Consider the following 21848-nt stretch of genomic DNA (forward strand, 5'->3'; position numbering starts at 1 on the left):
ATATTACATTTTATAAGACAACATTATTTTCTCAAAAATAAAGTAAAATTTCCGACCATTACATTCGAGCAGCATGAAACAAAAATTAGCAAGACTCCGCCGCCCTACTGTTGCCAAATATTGCACTCCGAACACGCGCGTATAAGCGGTAGAAAGGTACATCGCTTCCGGTAGTGGCATCGATCACATCCGGTGAGGGCTGCGCGTATTACGTATTGTTTGAACGTGTTACGAATCGCGGTGCGGACTTTTTAAAGCGACCACCAAGCGGTCACGGCGGGAAGTGTGCTTTTACGACAGCTAAATGTCTTAGTTATTACTTTAAGCACGTTGATGATTTTATTGCCCGACATCAATCGTCGATTTAATGACGAGTGTTAAAAAAACCACGGTGGGATAATGATCAGACGTCAGATTCCTGCAGAAGACAAAAATTTCTCGACCTAAGGCTGCGAAGCGCAATGTATTGGGTTGAGTAACGATCTGTTACTGTACATCTCTGATTCGTGCGATAGACGATTACCCGAGCCGGCGTAATTGTTTGTTTACTTAGAAGTTTACGCGGCGCCGAGAAATTCCGAGGGTTACGCGCTTATTTCCATCCCGAAATACGATGCGAAATCCGAAGCGAAGAAGCAGTCGCGCAAAGCAGCTGCGACTGCTTCGCAAGCTCGCTGCAAAACACACGCGAACAAATAAAAGCACCGGAGGGGGAGATTCTTCTGTCCGTCACTTCGAGTAAATCGCAACGATGCGAGCAGCACTCCGAGCTATCCTTTTCACCCCGTGATATATATCGCGTGTCAAAAGAACGGCATATTTCGGTGGCGTAATGTGCGTGTCGTCGCGCGCGCACCCATCCTCCAGTTAGATCAATCATCGTTAAGAGCGAACGGAACTTCGTCCCGCGGTTTCGCGAATCGTAAATGAAATTGAGCGAGATTCCAGCTGGTTTATCCACTTCGATATTATCGCACTCCGCGTTACAAGATGCGCACAAAACGCTGCAGATAGAGTAATCTAATCTGTTCTGCGACAGTGCTGTGTACTTACAGCGCGCTGTAATTGATACCAATTTGCATTAATTATCTTATATAACATTATTTCGGACAATTAAGTTCCACGTAGGCTGCTCCGCGGCACAGCAGGTAGGTCTAGCTAAATCGCCGTGAAGCATCGTTATCACGATGAAACTGTTTACGTCCGGCCATGTAGCTAATAAAGGAGCTTATCGGTTTATCTATCCTCGTATCCAGTGGAAGAAAGGAGAGGGAGAGTTTAACATCCATACATCGCCGCACGCGCAGTCAGTATTCTTCCGAGACTCTTATACGCGTTCTTTGTAACTATATTGTACCCGGGATCCTGGAGGAGATTCCCGAGGATCCTGCCGAGACTTTGTGCGACTTTTTATCGTCCTCCGATAGTCACGAAAACCATAATCGCCGCTCGTAAATAACGCGACAGGCGCTCTCGTCCTTTTAGCGCAAACTGCGCATCGAAATCGCATCCTTTTTTTTTTCTTTTTTCCGACCGCCGATTCTTTTGGATTCCGAAAACGATGTCGCATTCGCGCGCGCCGCTCAAAATGGTTCCGAGTTCTGATACACGCGTCCCCGCGAGCCCGTGGCTCTCGCTTTCAGGTCTCCCGCGGTTCTCATCGTAAAAAGTTATATTTAATCTTTCGCTACCGAAGCCGCGAGGTTTTACGATTCCCTCCGGCCATTCGATTTAACGCTTTACGAGCGTTCGGCGGTCGGCGGATCCGCCCTGCCTAGTAGCCGGCTTCTCTCCCGCGCTTCTCGTAATACACACCGGCCGATCGTTTCTTTATCGCGGCGCGAGTAATCCCTCTTTTTAATCTCTGCTCTTACTCGTCTCACAAACTATATGCTATAACTTTTGCTGAGGAATCGCTTCGTCTTTCTTTCGTTGTTGCGAAACTTGGCGTGTGTTAAAGTATTTTTATGGAAATTTACTATGTATTGAGAATTCTGACTTAAGTTTTTTAATAAAATTATTAAATTGTAATTAACAAAAAAAGGAGATAAAAAACAGACGATGTATGTATTGTCGTGCTGAATTTATTGTCGAGCGATTTTTAATTTGTACGACAATTATGCAAAATGTTTTTGTATTTATATATAAAAAGATTGTATATATCGCACTGAAAATGGCCTAATAAAGACCGAAATTAATATTAATTTTGTTAATTTTTCGTTAATTTGATTATTGCAATCATCAGATTTGATTGTTGTAGCCAGATCATCATTAAATTGTATTCAATTATAATTAATATTTTTAGTCTTCAGAAGACAGAATTTACAACAAAAAATTCTTAAAATCTGATAAAAAACAAACAAAATTCTCGCAAAACGAATTGAGACGCAGCGTGAATCTAGCGTTTCAGAATTATTTGTTTAGTCTAGTATTCTGGAAATAAAAAAAGCTATTAAAAATAAATAAAAAATCTCAATAATTGATGAGTTTTTATAAAATAAAATGCGAAATAAAATGCTTTTTATATAAACCAAAATATTACCGATGAAAACCGAAACGAATATGTCATGCTTATGGAATAAACCGGTTTGAGCGCGTGTCAACAGCGTTCACCTTCTAATCTTCATGGCGCTCGTATTATCTTTCCTTCCTTCTTAAATTGTCGCTCGAGAAGTGGATTTGAATTTCAATTACAATTTACTTAGCGACGCTAAAATCGACGAATTAGCCTTCGCTGATCTACATAATTCCCGAATAAGAAATGTGCTATCGATCGTTATAAATCGATGCATTTGTAATAATACAAGCGTGTCGCGTACTATAATTACTGTATACTCTTTCTTAAAACTTCTCTTATGTGTCTTCATCTTATCATCTTCGTTTTCGCGCGACCCGTGCTATTTACTTTTTTGTCTCAACTCTCCTTCCTCCTAATGCGTTTTTTTTTCGGCCACTTTCACACGGTCCCTTCTTATTATGACTTTTTGCAGAATTTTAACGTTTTGTAAAAAGAAACAGAACGGCATACTAACGCGACGATCACTGACAAAATTCCGTCCTAAATTACGGCAATCAAGCCGATGCCATAATATTTTAATGTCCCCTGCAGGTTGCATGGGAAGGAGAACGATCGAATAATTTCAATAAAACGTAATCGAAACCGGCACTTAGGACAGGTTCCAATATGATCGACGTTTATTTTGCGATCGACAGTCAATTGCGAACCATATAATGAATCTTAAATTTCCGTCGCTCTTCTTTACATATTCATTCAGTGCAAGGCGCATCATCGTAACGCATTTTGCTAACGTTTTTGTAAATCTGTTTTTGCCGCCCTCGCCCTGCTTTGTCGCTCTCTTTTTTTCTTCGCGTCATGCTTTTTGAGAAGCGGAACGACGCGTGCCGATCCCGCATCCGTCACGCCTCGAGCGTTACACGCGGATAGTAAGCGCGTATCAAAAGTTCCGCGTTTAAAACTACCGATAAATAAATAAATAAATAAATAAACAACGAAAGAGCGAGAGCGCGGATTCGATGGAAAATATGGATTCAGTGCTTAAGAATTATCGAAAGAGCGAGCAAGATTATTGGCGGGATAATATTTTGACAGAAAATATATTACTCACCTTCTTACAACACCCTCGTAGAACGGCGGAGTATTTTTGTCGCATTCCTATACATCTTTCTTGGCTTTGTTTTTCCCTTTGCTTCCACCCTTGCTTGCTCTCTCTCTCCTTCTCGCTCGGCTCTCGTTCACCGCTGGCTTTGGGTTCTCGCTGCTGTTCGCTGTTACGCTGTTAAACGAGCGGATCGCCAGTAGCTATCGGCGCGAGCGCATCTGGAAGGAATAAAGTACACGTTACGAAGGGTAAGCAAGCGGTCGTGCAAGCGACGTTGCAAGCCGGGCAACGTAGACTGCATAAATAATAGGACCGGAGGGAGCTAGCTAGCTATTCGTCGAGATTACTCGCGATGTGCCGGGGAGAGACAAAAGAATCGAGAAAGTGAATAAAATCTCTTCTTGGGAATTCAGTATTCCCGTAACTCTGCGATTTCGCCGCGATTTAATCAAAATCTTCCGCGCGAGTTTTTAACGGCGCAAATCACAAACACAAAATTCAACTCATTGTCCATACCGATATAATCAAAGTGCAAAACAGGGAATTATAATTTACTCTTATTACTAGAATTAGTTTTATCAGAAAACAAACGACGATCCGTGTACTCTCGCGCTACGAGATAACATCGGTTTATAAGTGGTGTGCGAATTAGTCGCTGCAAGATGCACAATTACAGCCAATTTTCGCTAATAACTATATTTCAAATAACACTTTTAATATTGTACATTATACGTAGAACATATAAATAAGTTATAAATAATATGCCGGCGAAGATTTAATATTGCAAACATAAATATTAAATATATGATATTTTATCACTTTTAGTGCAGAATTGAATTAATATAAAGAAGATAGTTCTGCGTTTTTGAACTTTGGCTTTGGAAGCATCAGCCGACACTTAGGACATTAGACTTTGATAACAAGATTAAGAAATAATATCTGTAGAAACCGAATTTAATTATAAAACTGAATAATATTGTAAACACACTGAAAAAAAGCACAATGTGCGTCCACGCACGACTGCGATCGAAACGTTTATGTCGATGAAAAACAGAAGAGTGCTTAATGTTTAAATCCAGCAATGACCTTGTAATCCACAAATTAATTTCATTAAAAACCTTAAGATTAATACCACATTATATTATTTTAATTATAAAAATTAGAAGGAAAAAAAATTAATCTCTTACAACACCGTTTTTGATATGCTAATAAGCATGCAATAAAAAAAAACAGAACGTCAAAGTGGACAGGATTCATGATATTTTCAAGATGAAAATCTGCATTCTAAGCGACAAGATGTAAATCCTTGACAGCGCTTTCTCGGTAAATCAGAGCAATGCGATTTGTAGGGGCGGGCTTTAATGTGCCGTATATTAATGTCACGGTACATAATGGATCCTCGCGATGCGCCTCGCTGATGCAAATTGCGGGTTGCATCGATTTACGAGGCGAACAGTAATTTCCACCATATTAGTCGGAGTTCCACGCGTCTTAGATCCGCGTACGCCTCCGTAAGAAACACGATGTATGTAACGCGGCCGCTTTATTCTGGTGTTCCGGTGAATGTTCTAGCCAGCGCGCTAGAAAATCGTCTTAGCTGGTAAAATTATGTTTCCGACCAGCGAGAGGGAGAATACTGAGGGGGGGAGGGGGATACCGAGTAACATAACACATAAATTCCGGGAATCAAATGCACACATGGAACACAGATTTATGATTGTTCAATTGCGTCGAAAAGTGTTATCTTGCTACACTTAGATGTTATCATTTAGATGTTATCACAGAATAATTAACCGATACAATCGTCTTAGAAAGTTGTACTGATAACCGGAGGGTATTGATAGATATTTCGATGCTGCAACTCGTTTCCTCTCCCCCTTCGTATGTATTATTCATGTATCTTATATTGGCGCTGTTTCCCTTCGGGAAAACGTGGAATGGTAATTAAGCTATTATCGAGAGGGTACGAAGGGTGAATAAACGGAAATGGCGACTATTAACGGGAAATTATTTAAGTGGCGGTTGCGTCGTCGTTTTTTTACCTCGATAAAATACCTAAAATTGAATTAAAAATATATTTATGCGCAAAGAAAATATTCAAAATATCTGAAATTATATTCGATTAAATCAGATAAAATGAACAAATATCATTTATTTGCATCCGACTAATAAAAGATCATTTTAATGATGTGTTATGTCGAAGTGAAAGACAAATCGAAGACGCATGTTAATCAGATTTTTATCACGTTTCTCTCCTACACGCATGTACCTGCTACGCACGCTGCTGATGGAAAGTGCTCGTATTAAAATGAATAAGACGGTGCGGGGAATTATGTTAATCGCGACGGAAGGAAGTCATTTACGATGCTGCTTGAAGACACGATTGAAAATGCTAGTAAAATGTGTCACGAGTGACTTTACGAGGATCGCGAGGGCGATAATGTTGATGAAGTGTAGACGCGACGCGAATGCTATTTATACGTTCGATCTATGACGAATCCGTGATGTTAAATGCAGCAACCCTTATGCGCAACAAAGTAATTATACATCGCGCCGAACGGAAATAACAGCGTCCGTTGTATAATGTGAGCAATTTTTCAAATTGCAAAGTAGAATATGATTGTTTCGGTGAACGATCAGCATTACCGGAACGGATATAAATTCCACGCCATCTTGCGATTACATTGCTCTCGCACGTTGTAGAACTGTATTGGAGTATCAGTGAGCGAACGTCTTTTTCACTTATCTCATTCGTTCCATCTCTCGGCTTGTATGTTACTTCGCAACGCGAGTGCACCCTTACGAATCGATAATTTCCAGAGCTATTTATAAGATGCGCTCGCAAAAATCGCGCTGATAAAGTGCGTGCCGCGTTAAACGTCAGCTCGTTCAAGCCACGAATGTAAAATCGGGAACATGTGTAAAATCCAGAACACGTGTAAAATCGAGAATAATAATTTGCTTCGCGCTCGTAATTAGTTCGTAATTGGTCGTGGCAGAATAAGTTTTTATCGCTGGCAATGTGACAAAAATCCGCGCGTAGAATCGCAATATGCAGTCTACACTACTTCTGGAACGATGTAAACATACTCGTTTTGCGATTCCCATTGCAAAGTAACGAGTCAAGAAAGTTGTTCGACACCGAAAGGAAATAGAAAACTCGCCGTGTAACATTTTGCCGCAGTCACTATGTAGGAAAGACACATCCTTGATTACCTTCTTCGTATGAAAATCTGAGAACAACCGTAAAACGTGCGTTTTCTACACACGCATCACTCTCAAGTGTAAATTAAAAACTGCATAATCAAGAAATGCCGTTTGAACCGCATTAAAGCTTTAGACGGAAATGAAAAGACCTGAATACTCGTCGTTATTACGATTTGACAACAAAGCTCAATTAATCGCTCCGTAATATCGCGTTATTGCCACATTACGCGACAAATAAGAGGATTATTTTTTACGAATAATTAATGATTAATAGTAATCGTGCGATTAACGCTATCCCTACTTAAAAAATTCTCATTCCTGGAATATCACCATTAGTATGTCCCTCGAAAGCTTGGCCTGTCCCGAAGATTCACGCACGTGGATAAAAGGCGTCGTGTACGCGACGAATAAATGATTAGCGGCATGTTTCGGCAATCAAAAGCAAAGATGGCTGCTGTTTGTCGACAGGTGAAAACGTATTATGCATCTCAATTGCCAGCTCTCTCTCTCCAAGCGACAGTTGCTTTTATCAAGCTGCAAAAGTCGCACGGATTCAACTATTTCAACAAAATTAGTAAAATATATTTAATTGATTTTTCTATTTTAGTGCATTGTTTAAAAATTTTGTAAATGATTCAGTCATTGTCAGCGACTTTTTCCTATCGAAAGGAAAAATTATTAGCGTGTTGGGTATCGAAGCTTATTCTGAATTCTAAGCGAGAACTGCGTCAACAGTCTTGATTTTGGGATTACCACCCTTTCTTCGAATCTCCGAATTTCTACTTCACATGCGATAGGATTGAAACCGACGTGAGAATCCTGCCGATCCTGCTGTTAATTTATGGATCGTCGATGCAAACATCGACAAGGAAACCTTCAAGGATAAATTATATTTAGCCTCAAGCCACGCCAAGAGTATTATTCAAATCAATACACGTAAATTTCGAAACACTGTTAGTAGCGAACAATTATAAAATTAATGATGAGCAATTGCAAATTATAATATTTTATATTTTTTGCAGAAAGACACACTTTTACTAAGTCGCCTTTATATGTTATTTCCTGTCCGAATTGGCTATGTCCCTTTTCTTTCTCTTATTATAATTTTTTTTTCTTTGTAACGTGAAACTCTATATCATATTTTTTTCAAAATCTAATCAATTGCAAAATACCAAAAAATTAAACAAAGTTATGTATCAAACATACATATTTTTATTTTGATAACGAATGAATGAGATAAGGCGAGAACAAGAAATCTGTGAAATTGGCACTCCAAAATGCGAATTTTTATAAAACTTATGCGGCATTTGATTGTTTCTAATTTCCATATTTATTAATTCATAATTGTTAATCCACTTTGCAAAAAATTACACACAAACAAAAAATTGGATAAATTTTGTCACTTTTTAATTAAAAAAATTTTTTTAATTTTTATATAACTTTTCTTTGCAATAGGACAAAAAAAAATGGTGTTGAGAAATATGATCCAACTGTAAACAATCAAATGCTATAAGTTTTCACATTTTGGGGTGCCAGCTTTGCAGACCCGAAAACAAGAACAGTGGTGCGTCGAAAACTGTTTGGACGACGAAAACCTAAGGACTGGGCACGTTTGTTTCGTCGCAATCGCGAGACGAAAGTTATAATGGTGAACACCTTTGAATACAATGAGTCGCCTATGAACGGGCTCTCACGAAGCGGTAGGGCATCCCGTAATGGCACAGGGAAACGTGGTCGGGCGAGAGCGAAACGTCCGGGGTGACCTTAATTTCGAACGTCATGAATTTAAATCGTTCCTAATGTCGATGGCCAAATAGAAGGATGCGAAAGCATTGGTCCGGATCGTTGCATCGAATTACGAACGATCAGGATTGTAGAAGAAAGAAAGAATTTACTAGCAATTTGCGGTTGCACCGTTGCAAACTCGTTTACAGCACCAATTACGCGCCAATTTTCAATAATTCACAGACTCTTATTTCCCGTCTGCTGTTCTCTCTTCGCAAGAAAACAAATTCATTTAATTACTCGTCAGAGACATCAATATTTTTCTATAAAACTTTAAAATTTTTAAAGTCGTGCGTTAACTTCGCGCATCCAGCTGCATACGCGAATTCGTAGAACGCTTTCCCACTATATCTCGAAAATTTCGAAGAAAATTGTTTCTCGTAACATTCCGCTCATTGCCGTGAGCGCGGGAAATATCGCGGAATCGCGGGAGGTTACGATGCGAGAGCGCTTCTTACAAATAAGGCGCGCGGAACGTCGATGGAATGGCGCGGCGCGATCCAACAGTGGACGGTGATTCCGCTGATTTACGGCCGCACTACCGGTATATAATCATCGCGTTGCTCACGCAGCGGCCGTGTGTCTACTACCTACTGTCAATGAGGTACTTACTTCTAAATTATTATTCGACTTTATCGCCCGTGCATAAACCCCCCTAAGTATTTCTCGAGCATAATTATGCTGAAGGCCGCGCTGCTGATCGCCGCTACAACTTTCGATTAAACCGTATAAAATTTGCACATCGCGAACTTCAAGTCCGCAATTTTAGCTGCTTGAGAGATGTGAGTTTTATCAAACTTAGAACCATGGTAAAATCATTAAAATAACTGTCGCGGAAAAAAACCCAAGTTTCTAGCATAGCCACACATCGCCTTCGTCTTCGGACTCGATCAACAGGTTTTTTTAAGGAAGGAGACATCTTTTCTTCTCTCTTGTCTTCGGTCCTCCATGCGAATAATAGGGATTTGCGAGGACTCGTCCTCGCTCGCGAGCTCCAGAAAGAAAGAAGGGTGCCTCCTCTTTTCACTTGAAAATACTAAACTTTTATCTTGAAAAGGTCATTTATGGCTCCGAATCGGTGACCCGGTTCGCCGTTTCTTTGTTCGCTTTTAAGACCTTTTCTCACTTAAAAATCTAGACGTGCGCGTAACTATTTTTACCGGAGATCATCTCCTTATTATCCTATTCAGTTAGAAAACCGGCAGTAAAATGTAATTCGCAAAAGATTCGAGTTTGTTTTGAGTTTGTCCTGAAATAAAATAAAAAAATGTGCACACTGACAGATTCAGGGAGGTGTTATTTAGACGCGCCTCTGCATCACTTGCGGATCGCGTTTATTTCGCCATGTGTAATAAAATAAATCTGACATAACGTTAAACGCCGTGTAACTCGACGCCGAGAGGTTCGAGAGGCTCCTGAATCGCCGCAGCTTGCACCGCTCGTACAGCACACAAGTGAACGTATAACGCGATCGCACGTGCGTAATTGCGAGCGCACGCGACGCAGCGTAGCGTTTATTACGAGCCGAGGTTTCTGTTTCGTTGGGCAGGTGCGTTCGCAAGGGCGCCGCCGACCGTGACGTGGTAATTACATCGAAGGCCCTCGTATACTCACTGGCCCCTTCGAACTCTTCCGTCTAAAAGTCACTACTAGACATAGATAAATGGATGAACCCCGGTGGCTAATATGCATCGCCGAGATTATCGTGAAATCGTGAAATCTCATTAAAAAATTCATTACTTAATTTATCACAGAACGATGGAATTATACTCTCGAGAGAGTCATTAAGAACGCAAAAACATTGTAGATTGTATCTTTTACAAGTTTGTGGATTAAAAAGAACATTCGCAGCAATTTTCGCAATAACTTGAAGGAATTCGATACGGAGCGAAACCTTGAGACTCTTCCCTGCGAGACATACGATTCTTTTAGAGCAAACGTAAAAGCGTAGTGGCGCGATGTTATCTATCCGAGCGATGACAGCGCTCTGACAAGCGACGTGTTTTCATAGTCACATCCCATCATTGTTACAGCCAATCGGTGAGTTTTTTTAGGACTATTAACAATATTGATTCATTCGTTTCACATATGTTAAAATTGCTTGGCAATATTTTTGCAATATCATCTAACTTTCTTTTAAAGTCCAAAAATCGCCATTAATCGCCGTTTTCGACTTCTATCGCGTTTTTTTTTATCCTCACATTTCTTTCAAATCCTTCCGGAATTTCTGGAAAGAACAACCCACTGAGAAAACTTTTTCCGGCCCGGCCGGTGAACACTCGGAGCAGCGATCGTTGATGCAGCGTGCGTTTTTTCCCGAAAACACTCTTATAGGGAAACTTTTTCGGCAGGTCTCGACACACCCACCAAATCCCATGCTCGTACTCCGTGAAAATCGAACGAAACATCTTGAAAAGTCGTTACTCAGAGAAAATGAGTATATAATGAGAAAACAAGAAATGAGAATGTTATCCTGAAAGAGGATATTTTCTTCGCGAGAGCTTTGAATATTATTTTATACAAATCCATTTTCTTCTCGCACTAATTTCTTTATTCGATTAACTTGTAATAATCGAATAATAAATACCAGTAAAAGATAAAATAGATAAAATATTGGAACGAAAAATTCGTACGCGGTGCTCGTGACGAGACAATTATCGAAAGAAATCTCGGGGTCACTTCGACCGGAAGTTTTCGTTAATGATTTCTAGTACAGTTTCCGCATGGCAAGTCGCGCAGGAAGAGAGAGAGAAAGGAAGCGAAAAGTGTTTCATTATTAGCGCACCGCGGGTGCCGAATTTAAAATTCACGTCGATATTATCCGGTTAGCTCCGTATATTTTCTGACGGCGCAAAACCCTGGTTCATCGCACGATGAACGAGCGGAGCACGAGAATAGACGCCTCGATATCTTCGGTTGTTGACCGTCGTCGACGCGAGTTATTGGTCGACGGGCGACGACATAAGCCGATGGAAGGCACCTCGCGCGCACCTCGCAAGTCACATCTCCGTGCGTGGCTTCCGGCCGTACCCGTTGCTTCCTTCCATCGTTAATGACCGGCCCGCGTACTACCTGCGTCGTTTACCTTCAGGTGGCATCGCGCACGAGCGCCATGGGAAAAGCCTAGCGCGAACGTGCTCGTACAACATGTCCCGCAGGAAGCAGCTTTGTGCTACATTACGCTCGATTGTGTGCACGATTAATATCCGTCGATTTATATTCTTGCTCGTATTATTAAATACAGTAAGATACGAGCAGAGTTGGCAGAAAAATGCCGAGAGTCATTATTGCCTCTGGCAGCTCTCCGTCGTCCGCCGTTAATGACCTGTCACCGTTCAATCCCATTTCCCTCCCATCGACACTCTCGTTCAGGTGCATCGCATACAGCTGCACGGAGTAGACGCGTGTGAACTCGTATTGGTCCATTACACGCGGACGAAGAACAGGAAACGATTTCACGCAACAACGCTTGCGGTTAAAAAGGAACATTCATTCGTTACAGCTCTTTAAAAATTTAGAAAAAAGTGCGCGGCACTAATAGAATAATTTTTCTTAAGAAATATTCAGCTTATATGCGCCATTGTGTGTGCAAGTTATTCTTTTAAAAAGAACATTTGAAAGATATTTATAAATTATAGAAGAAAGGATATTGACAGTCTTCTTAGAAGACGATGCAGCTTTGGTCTTTGCGTTCATTCACCGTGAATATTGTGACTTTTGCGGGGCGTTAAAAAGAGTTCGGCAAGCGGAGCTTTTTCGCGAGAACGATACTCGGAAACCGATGTTTCGTCTGTTTTGCTACTGCCGAAGGCCGCACTCTTCAAAGAGATATACGTGTCGATCCAAAAGAGTTAATAATAAACGCGGTCCCGTGCTAAACGCACCGGAAGAAACGATTACGCACGACTTTGTGTTCTTTCTGCCACGCGAATGTCCACATGATGAATCATTGCACATCTATCTTTATTAATCTAATTGCCCTTTCAAGTATAAAGATTGCTCAATCCGTAAAAAAATTTTCATTGTATAACGAATTGTAATTTTTGTACGTACTGTACACCGCATTGCGCAAATTTCTGCGTAATTATCAGGGCGAAAATCGTTCAGATTACAAAAGCCGGATTTAGGAAGTGATTACTCACAATGGAATTCACTCGACCGGAAAACAATGTTCTAAATTTACACGACGTGCTACAATTTCCTCGTTGGCTACCGTCGAAACCGAGTTCGCTCGCTCGCTTGCTCGCATTACATTCTTTCTGCCTTTATAACATTGAATCACACTTTTTCGAAAGAATGTAAAATAAAGAAACATTTCATTTCGTGTTATTATTTTTGGCGATGTATTTTATAGAAAAATATTTCACCCAGAAACCAATTAATAAAATGTATAATAAATAAAGGGCGGATATCATATTTTATCGAACTTTCCGTCTGTCGTTAAAAAAATAAAAATCAATGGAGAAACTCTGAGAGAGAGAGAGAGAGAGAGAGAGAGAAAACGTATAACGAAGTTACTCCCGGCAAGAGCCGTGAGACAATTCATGGTTTTCTGACGATGACAACCGAGAGAACTCTCACCGCGACGAAAGATTTTCCCTCTTTCCGAGTCTCCACACTTTTTATGATTCCTTCGAAGACTGATAGCTTTATTGCGTATGAATCTAGCATACTGGATCGCATTTTTAGCATTTCAAAGAATATTATTTTTTTTAAAACTCAGTGTTGTGATAATAAAACAACACTTTATAAAAACTTCCGGTTTACGGAATTAAAGAACAATTTATTAATATTTTTTCAATCTAAATAACTTTTAAAATCTCGAAAAAAATTATTTTTAAGCCGATTCAGATATAATATAAAATAATTACATATAAAATTTTTTTATCTTTACATTTAAAAACAAATATGTGAGTTATAATTGTATATTTTTCAAAAAACATACAATTCTAGCTGGAGCTTCAATTGCCATGTGATCTCGCATATAAATTTTCTCCGAGTTTTGAACAAACAAACGCTTCCGATGGTGTCACCATACGTGGAACTGTAACAAGCTACCTTACTAGAACGACGAGAAAGCTACGAGAGTTGCAAGAAAAGGAGACATCGGACAGACGGTCGAGAAACGAGAATAATAATTCCGTCAGCCGCGCTCGTTTCACCACTCTCTTGGCGCGACTTCGCACCTTTTTCGTGCCTCATAATTCGTACTTCGTCCCGTGTCATTCGCCCGAAGAAGCTCTCTTTCCGCGGTAAATCAAAAATATTCTTCCCAACGACGGAATTTGTTCAAATTTCTACCGCTGTCTCTCTCTCTCTCGCGCGGCTAAAAAAACGTGTAGCGACTTAAAATATTTTATTATAAAAAGAACGCTATTTCTACGCTATCCAATGTTAGTCCGCGATATAAATTGTGGTTACAACTTGCCAGGCGTGACTCCGTACTTCTGCGGTACACGAGTTAATAACCAACCCGTGCACGATACGCATTCCGCGGACGCGTGCGTGCGGTTCGCCGTCGCGCGCGACGCACGCTCTCCCTCTCTCTCTTTCTTTCTCGCGTTACCGGTGACTATTTATACGTACGAGCGGTTAATTCGTTTCTCTCGCGTTCGTTTTCAAGCCCGACGGGCGATGGTGAGAAGATTTAAGGTGTTTTCGATCAGTGACAGCGAGCCGAGCGCGAGGCCGAGTTTGACAGCGAGAAAAGCATCTTATCGTCCACTTCCATCTACCGACACGTACTAATTAGTCAGATAATAATCCGCCATGAATAACGATCTGTCCTCGCACGAGCGAGGCAAAGAAACGCAAATCGAAATACCGATCTTACGACGATAGGCGGCATACTTACACGAAAGCTTATGATCAAAATCTATCGAGAGTACCGCTCGTCTATTTTGTTGAATTTTAAAAGCACGCGATGTGAAGCTACACGCTGAACGGTTCTTTCGCGGAAAAACAAACGTACCTACGTAAACGAGGGATTTAGTCCGCGGTGAGCAAAGTAACTTTACATATGTGATTCCGTTGCGACTAAAAGGGTCGGAAGGGATCCCGGTTTTTACGGGGCACCATAAAGATTTATATTTAGAAGGTACGTGACGCGACAAAGGACCTCACTTTCAGCATGTCCTAGATAAATCTTTAGGTATGCGCCGCGTCGCGGACGCGCTCGCGCGACCACTTAGCATTAAACTATAAAAATAAATCAATGAATCACGATGGAGAGAGTTACGACGTTCGCACGGGAGATGAACGAGCCTTCGGTGCGACAAGTTACCTCGCAGTACGCGCGCGCGCGCGCGCGCGCACGGTTCATTAATGACATCGTCGATTAAGTATTGCGCGCGAAAGCCCGTTTATTCACGGAATGAGCGGAGGAAAGTATATGCGATCCGCGCAAAAGCATATGTCAGCGGTGTATCAGAAAAAAATACATTAGGAGCAAACGAGTGAAGCACACAACGCGCCGTCCCTTCAGCAAATATAAATTAGTGCGACTGACGATAGCCACGAGCGACTTTCATTAATTCGACCGGATAATAATAGGTAGGTATCCGTGAGGTCTGTGCCGTGAGGTCGTTACGATTAGGCGAGTCATCGTGGCTTTCTATAAATAACGGGCGGAGACAGACATCGCCAGAGGGTGGAAAAGGGAGACGCGAAGGTAGAGGAAACGAGAGAGAGAGAGAGAGAGAGAGAGAGAGACAAGACTCTCTGGTAATCTCGACCGTTCCACCACCATCGCACCGTTCATGGTGCGTCGGGTGTCCCGAAGGAAACGAAAAGGTGGTCGGCGTTCGGGCAACACATGTCCCAAATGTGTTCCGGGCACAGTGGCACGAGGGGACGCAAGAAAAATAAGGGCGGCCCGGAGTGAGAGGCGGACGCGGAGCGTCAAAATTACCTGCGAGGTGGCGGTTTCACGCGCGATTGTCTCGATACAGCGGGGAAGAACCTTTCCCCAAAGCGCATTCTTTCGAATGTTTGGAACCCTACTACTTCGGGATGTGTTCGACAGCAAATGATTCTTCCTGCCTATAATATCTATCTACAATTCAGATCTCTTTGGTCCTTTTTAATAGCGTGAAACAAGTCAAACGTGTTGCACAGACTACTGAAAATTTATAAACGCATAACAAGAAGGAAGAACAAGAGAAATCCCATCCCTGCCTTCGCATCTCGGAATGGCGCGAAAACTGCATCGTGCACGTGTGCGTACAGCGCCCGCGCGATGCGGCAACGCTAGGCGATGCAAAGACGAACGGCGGGGGGCAGGGGAAGTGGGAGTAAGAGAGAGAGAGAGAGAGAGAGAGAGAGAGAGAGAGAGAGAGAGGAAAGGAGAGAAGAGGAGATGCGGCACGGAGGAGATGCGGCCTTTGAAAGAGAGCGAGGGAGAGAAAAAGAGAGAGAGAGAGAGAGAGAGAGATGCCGCAGTCGGAGCAGTAGTGGGGTTTAGAGTTTTGCCGACGATCTCGGCACTCGGCGGCGGCATCCGTCGTAGTGGGGAGGCGAGGGACTAACCCACGAGGGGTTGCGGAGGGAACGAGCGTGGACGAGCGGTTATTTCAAGCGACGGCTCTTCTGGCACTTCGCCCCGAGCTTTCCTCGTGCACATCCTCGGTGTAGTGCCGCTGCCGCGAGTAGTAGTAATACGGTCCCGTCAGTGTCGCGACGCCGCCGACCTCGACGCACCGAGAGAAATCGTAGTGGTCGCAGAGCGCAAGGAGCACCGCGAGTGGTCAGACACATGCTTCAAGCCGATTTGCATATATATGCGAAAAAAAAACACACACACACACACACACATCGATCGATCTCACGATTCTACGCGAGTCAGATAATTTTTTTGTAACGCGGACAGCTCACTCGCGCAACTGGTGACGTTCGCGCAGTGACAAATCCGGGACAGCTCCGAGAAGAGGACAGTCGCCGGTGTCTGGATGGACCTTTCGTGTTACGGTGATAGAATTCGTGGAAACGAGAAAAGCGTTCGCGGACGGGAGGAGAACTTCGAAGGAGTCGGTCGCGGAAAAGGCGCGGGAGAAACGGGAAAGGAAACGGGAGGATGGAAGGCGCGTGGAAAAGAGAAGCGAAGGAGGATCTGTAACGACGCGTCGGCCTGAAATAACAGCGGGAATGCGTGCACAGTGAATCAGCTCTCGTTCGTTCCGCAGCGAACGCGAATCTCCGCGGCAGTGACTAGCGCGCTTCTCGCCACCCCTTTTCTCCTCTCAACCCTTCCGCGATACACACGGTGTTGTTGTCGTGCATCGCTCGCGAAATCGGCGCCGGTGCTCGGCGGGGTGGGAGAAAGGACCGGAGTTTCTGAGAGGACGGATTGAGAAAAGCCAGAAGCGCCAGAGGCGGAGCGGAGGAGGGAGTGGAGCACGAGAAAGAGGCGAGGGAAATTTTCGAGACGCCGTCAAGGAAGCTTTCTCGGAAAGGAGATCACGAGTATCGCAATACGGTGAGTACACAGGCCGCTGCTCTGTACTTGTAGATAAAGATGCGAGACGAACGTGGGCGGACCACCGTCGTCGGGACGCGTAAAACTGAATTGGACGAGTATCTCACTCAGTCGGGCGAAAATTACCACATGACTTACGATTTACTATAATTTTTGTACACCAATATATTTAAGCGAGTCTTCACTCGTTCCAATATTTGCGCTTCCTCAGAACGAGAACAGATGAGTCAGTTTAGTTAAATAAATTGGACGGTGATATTAAAATAACACCGAGAGAACCGATCTTTATATAGCATCTTGAAAATAAATAAATTGACATCGTAAACAATGACAAACATGTGACTGATACAACTACGAATATATTACGCTCGAATATATTATGCTTGTAGCCGCATTTCGCACGAAAATGCGTGAAAATGTATCCGCGTCTCCGGGAAGCAGCCGGAGAACGGAGCTATGACGCGCACGATCTATCGATACGGTTTTGCTGGCATGCGTACGCACAGTCGAGCGCGTATGCGAGCGGGGAAGACATCGTTCGGGAATGCAACTTTAATTGGTATTGCCTCGTCGGACGATTAAGCGGACTCGTGCCATTTATTTCCCGATGTGATCGATCGCGACTCGCAGACTCAACCGCGGAACCGAACGCGATGTCTTTCCAGTGGAAAATTTTCATCCTACGCAAACATTCCGATCCGATAATATTTTAGATACGATCGAGTGAACGCGGCACAATAAAGCCATCGCGATAAACGGCATTGACTAAATAATTAAGCAGCCTCGAAACCTTGAAAATAAAGCGTCGATTTAATCAACGTTCTTTCTCGTTTTCGTTTTACTCCTCGTTTTTAACGTCTTTCTTCATGCTGCTATTGATAATGAGAGAGCGCGCGCGCGCGCAGGTAACAATTAAGAAGTGCGGCAAGGCGATCGGTTAATTGATCGACTAATTAATTTGGAACGGAGAGAGATCTCACCGCGATAGGACCGACGCGTTTCGAATGTGTGGTTAAATTGTAATGGCGAATAAAAATTTACTCTACAACACATCCGTCTGAAGAAAAGAGTGATTAATTCGACGAGTTCTTTACGCGCACGAGATGCAGCCAAGTTTACCCCCTACACACATCCTTCGTTCAGGCGGCTTATTTAGCAGGCGGGAGAAAGGAGAGGTAATTTATTCCGGCTTTACTTAATCTCTTCCCTCGCGTGTCGAGGCCCGACCGAGTCGAGCTTCTTTAATCCAAATTCCAGATCGAGAAAGGGAACGCGAAGCGTGCGACAGAAAGAGAAGGAGTGATTTAGAAACGCGCGTCTCCGAATTCTCCGCGGAGCTCTTTCTCGACAGTGAATTAGAGAATATCGTCCGAAGTAAATCGCTGGCAACTTGGTGACGTTTTTTTTTTACCGCGCGTTTTCGGCCACGACACGCCAAACATTTCATAAAGAAACGGTGCTTCGGAGTGCTTAATCCCCGCTCGACTAAATTGGCGCCACCGTAGAATAAGACTCCGACAAAACAAAAGCCTCGAATTTCGGTGCTCGGCGCGAGAACTTTCACTCCTCCTTAAACGCAGTACAGAAATAATCGTGACTTTTAGCGCGACGATTTTGGTGAATTATAAACCGGCGGTCGGCCCGACGCGGGCTCGATGGACTGGAAGTGCCGCGGGAGATTGTCTTCAGCGAATCATAAAGCGAGTAACAGTGTTCGCTTCCGGTGTTTACACGAGCAAAACGCCGCGAGCGAGCAGGTCCGCGCGAACGATAATATACACGCTAGATGAATTACATGCGCGTTTCTTTGCCTCCTCCCGTATATTGTCCGCGATCGCGTGGCTCGCATAAGCCTTTCTTGCATCCGGTGATACCCACGCTATCCCTCGTGAAATTGCTAATTAACATCTCTTTCCGAGACGAAAGAGCGGAAGTTTATCTCGCCGACTACTGAACTACAACGGCGAGATCAATTTCCAAGCGTTAAATTAATTTATAGAAATTTTGTTACTCGAGAGACTTAAAAATATTCCGAAAGTTCACTCGAATATTTCTCCCGAGACGTTAGTGGAGTCGATGTGACTTTAAACGCGCGAAAGCCGGAGTCGTGACTAGCGTTTTCTCAGCGCAAACTGAGTTCGCGAATAGCGCGATCCGTGCAATATGTGTACACTGCGGCGTATTGTGTGCCAGTTTTCTCGACCCTTCGTCCTCTCGATCCTCTCCCGCTCGCTCCTTCGTGCATAGAAACGCGTCAAAGGATACCCGCGAAGGATTTATATGATGAATGCGAGACGAGAGCAAGCGAGCGAGACGAGAAATTCGGCGAGGGAGAGGGAATGAAGACGATCAAGGTAGAAGGCAGGACTAAAGTTGCAAGTAAGCTCGTAAGAAGCCGAGCTACGATTTATTTGACACATCGCGCCGACCGCGAGCGAGCTCTAGAGTGGTTTATTTTATAAGACCAGATTGCCGGCCTCGCTCCGCCGGAATAGAATAATGAACGTTTCTCTCCTTCTTTCGCAACATAAACCACCTCCGTCCCATCCTGCGGAATCCTCCCTCTCGCTCTTTCCACCCTTCGTCATGGAAGTCGAGTGTCGCTCAAGAACGCTCTTCGTGCCACGCCGTGATTGTGGCTCCCTTTCCTCGTCGAGTGATATTAAACCGCAATTTCTTTTCACCAAGCGATCCAGCGGTCATGTTATTTTGTAGTGCGAATTTTTATTTCGAATCGAGCCCTCAACTCGCCGATCTTTACTCAAGTTACGCTCAATTGTAAAACTTTTAACTCAAAACGAATACAGACTGTCCTTCGGCGAGTTTTCTTACGCGGCGCACGACGTATCTTGTTTATCGCGCGATCGAATTAACGATATATTAAGAGTCAGTCATTCTTGGCACACAGAACTCGCCGCTAAATCGCTCGATAATCGCCAACGAGACTAGGCCCAATTACATGCGATGATGAAAACTTCAAGTAAGAACTTACCGGTCACAGAACGCTGACTCCTTCAACGTCATCCGTCGTAAGAACGTCGAAGCGCGAGAAATCCGTCACGTATTCCGTCTTCTTGCCAATAATCTCCATCGCCGATGAATCCTGAACACAAAAAACGAGATATTAATCTTTTTATACGGTACATAAATCGTGATTGCTGACATTAATGATTCAATCTTATTGATATAAAATGCTGCTTATTAATTTTTAATAGTTATATGAAATGAAATAAAAGGGAAAAGATTAATAGCGCTCGGCCTGTTTCTTTGTTAATTTTCATAACGCGTTTGATATTTAATATTTAATATCTCTGAAGATATCTTAAGCTCTTAATGAAGGAATCTTAGAGAAATCATAACGAACAATTTTACGTACCATGTGTTCATTTATGTCAGTATGATAAATATTATTTTTTAACGCGTCGATATATCTCCGACGTTGACGCTCATCGTGACATTACGAGATTTGCGACGGCCACTGTACAACGGCGTTGCCGCGAACCTTATTAATAACTGCCAGACACACACACGTATATTTATATATTTACGAAAGCAGGCACCGCCTTCGAAATGGATTCTAAGAAGAAAAACCCCGCTTGCGCGCGCTACAACAACGCGTCAGACGCGTAGTTTTTTTTTTTAAGTAAAATAAGTCAGATAAATGTTGAAGTCGCATGTACCTCGCACTATCTTGCATCAAACATGGGGTGATATCAGCAAAATACGGTATTACGAGAACTCTCTCTCTCAACTCTCTATTAACAAGAACGAACCGTGATTGAGCTCGTCATCTACGCGGAATCACGATTCCAGATAATAAATCACGCACGCTAGTTTATCTCCGCCTTAAGTTCGTTCTCAAATGCTTGCATCAGGAAAAATCCAGTGAATTATTAATCTGTGCTTTTAGAAAAATATTTATCATCTCTGTCATCGAGTACAATAAGTTTGGACCGTTTTCTCCGCAATCACACACGAATCCAACGAGTCTGAACGATTGCGCATCTCTAAATTAGTATCGAAATATCGCTTAGCCGTCGAACCGGCTAGTATGCGCCGACATTATTCCGACTGTGTTCGTTTCAGTAGAGAACTTGAGTGAATGTGGAATCGAATTGTCAAAAGCGGCCCATAAATTCGTCATGTTCGCGCTTGTGGTTACCCGCTTAACCGACTGCTAATCTTTTTAAAGCCGCAGTCGTTTCGCAATCGCAATCGGCCGCGTTTGCATATATTTCAGCCTTCGGCAATCTTGTCTAACGCTTTATCCTTTCGTTCACGCTCGCTTCTAACCGTTGAACGTTTTTATGTCGCGTTAATGCAGCTTGGATAATTTTGAATATTTATTAAATAAAAAAATATGTTAATTAAACATATTGATTAAAAATGTACGTACGAAATTTATAATATAAATAATAAAGTAATTTTAACATACACTAATATACGTAAACCGCAAATATGTATCGCGGGATAAATTTTGCGATGTTATAATTAGATGCAAATCAGTATTTATACAAGTAGATTATAGAGAATACAGATGATCGCTGTATCCACGCTGGACGTATGTTGCTAATTTATCAGTTGGGATCTGAATTCACTAATTGCCGCGTTCGCCGCACATGATATTTCGTGTAGGACAAAAGCAATGGCTCTATTCATGACGTTAGATTAATGACAAACAGATAGACCGGCAGACACTAATGAGTCACTAGCCGCGCGCGATTCGAAGCGCACCGATTACATTTTATACTCGAAGAATCACA

At 42.7% G+C, this 21848-nt stretch overlaps 1 protein-coding gene across 2 annotated transcripts in view; it reads left to right on the plus strand.

Moving 5' to 3' along the window:
* Positions 1-15968: 15968 nt before the first annotated feature.
* LOC105679827 (fibroblast growth factor receptor homolog 1-like) overlaps positions 15969-21848 on the plus strand; it is a 31889-nt gene continuing 26009 nt past the window's right edge. Inside the window, exon 1 of one of the 2 annotated variants that reach the window (XM_012380104.2) lies at positions 15969-17085. The gene's annotated coding sequence lies outside the window, so the exon portion shown is untranslated. The remainder of the gene's footprint in view (positions 17086-21848) is intronic. The other variant, XM_012380099.2, reaches the window with a different exon arrangement.

Source organism: Linepithema humile, chromosome 1, assembly GCF_040581485.1.
Source record: "Linepithema humile isolate Giens D197 chromosome 1, Lhum_UNIL_v1.0, whole genome shotgun sequence".
NCBI lineage: Eukaryota > Metazoa > Arthropoda > Insecta > Hymenoptera > Formicidae > Linepithema > Linepithema humile.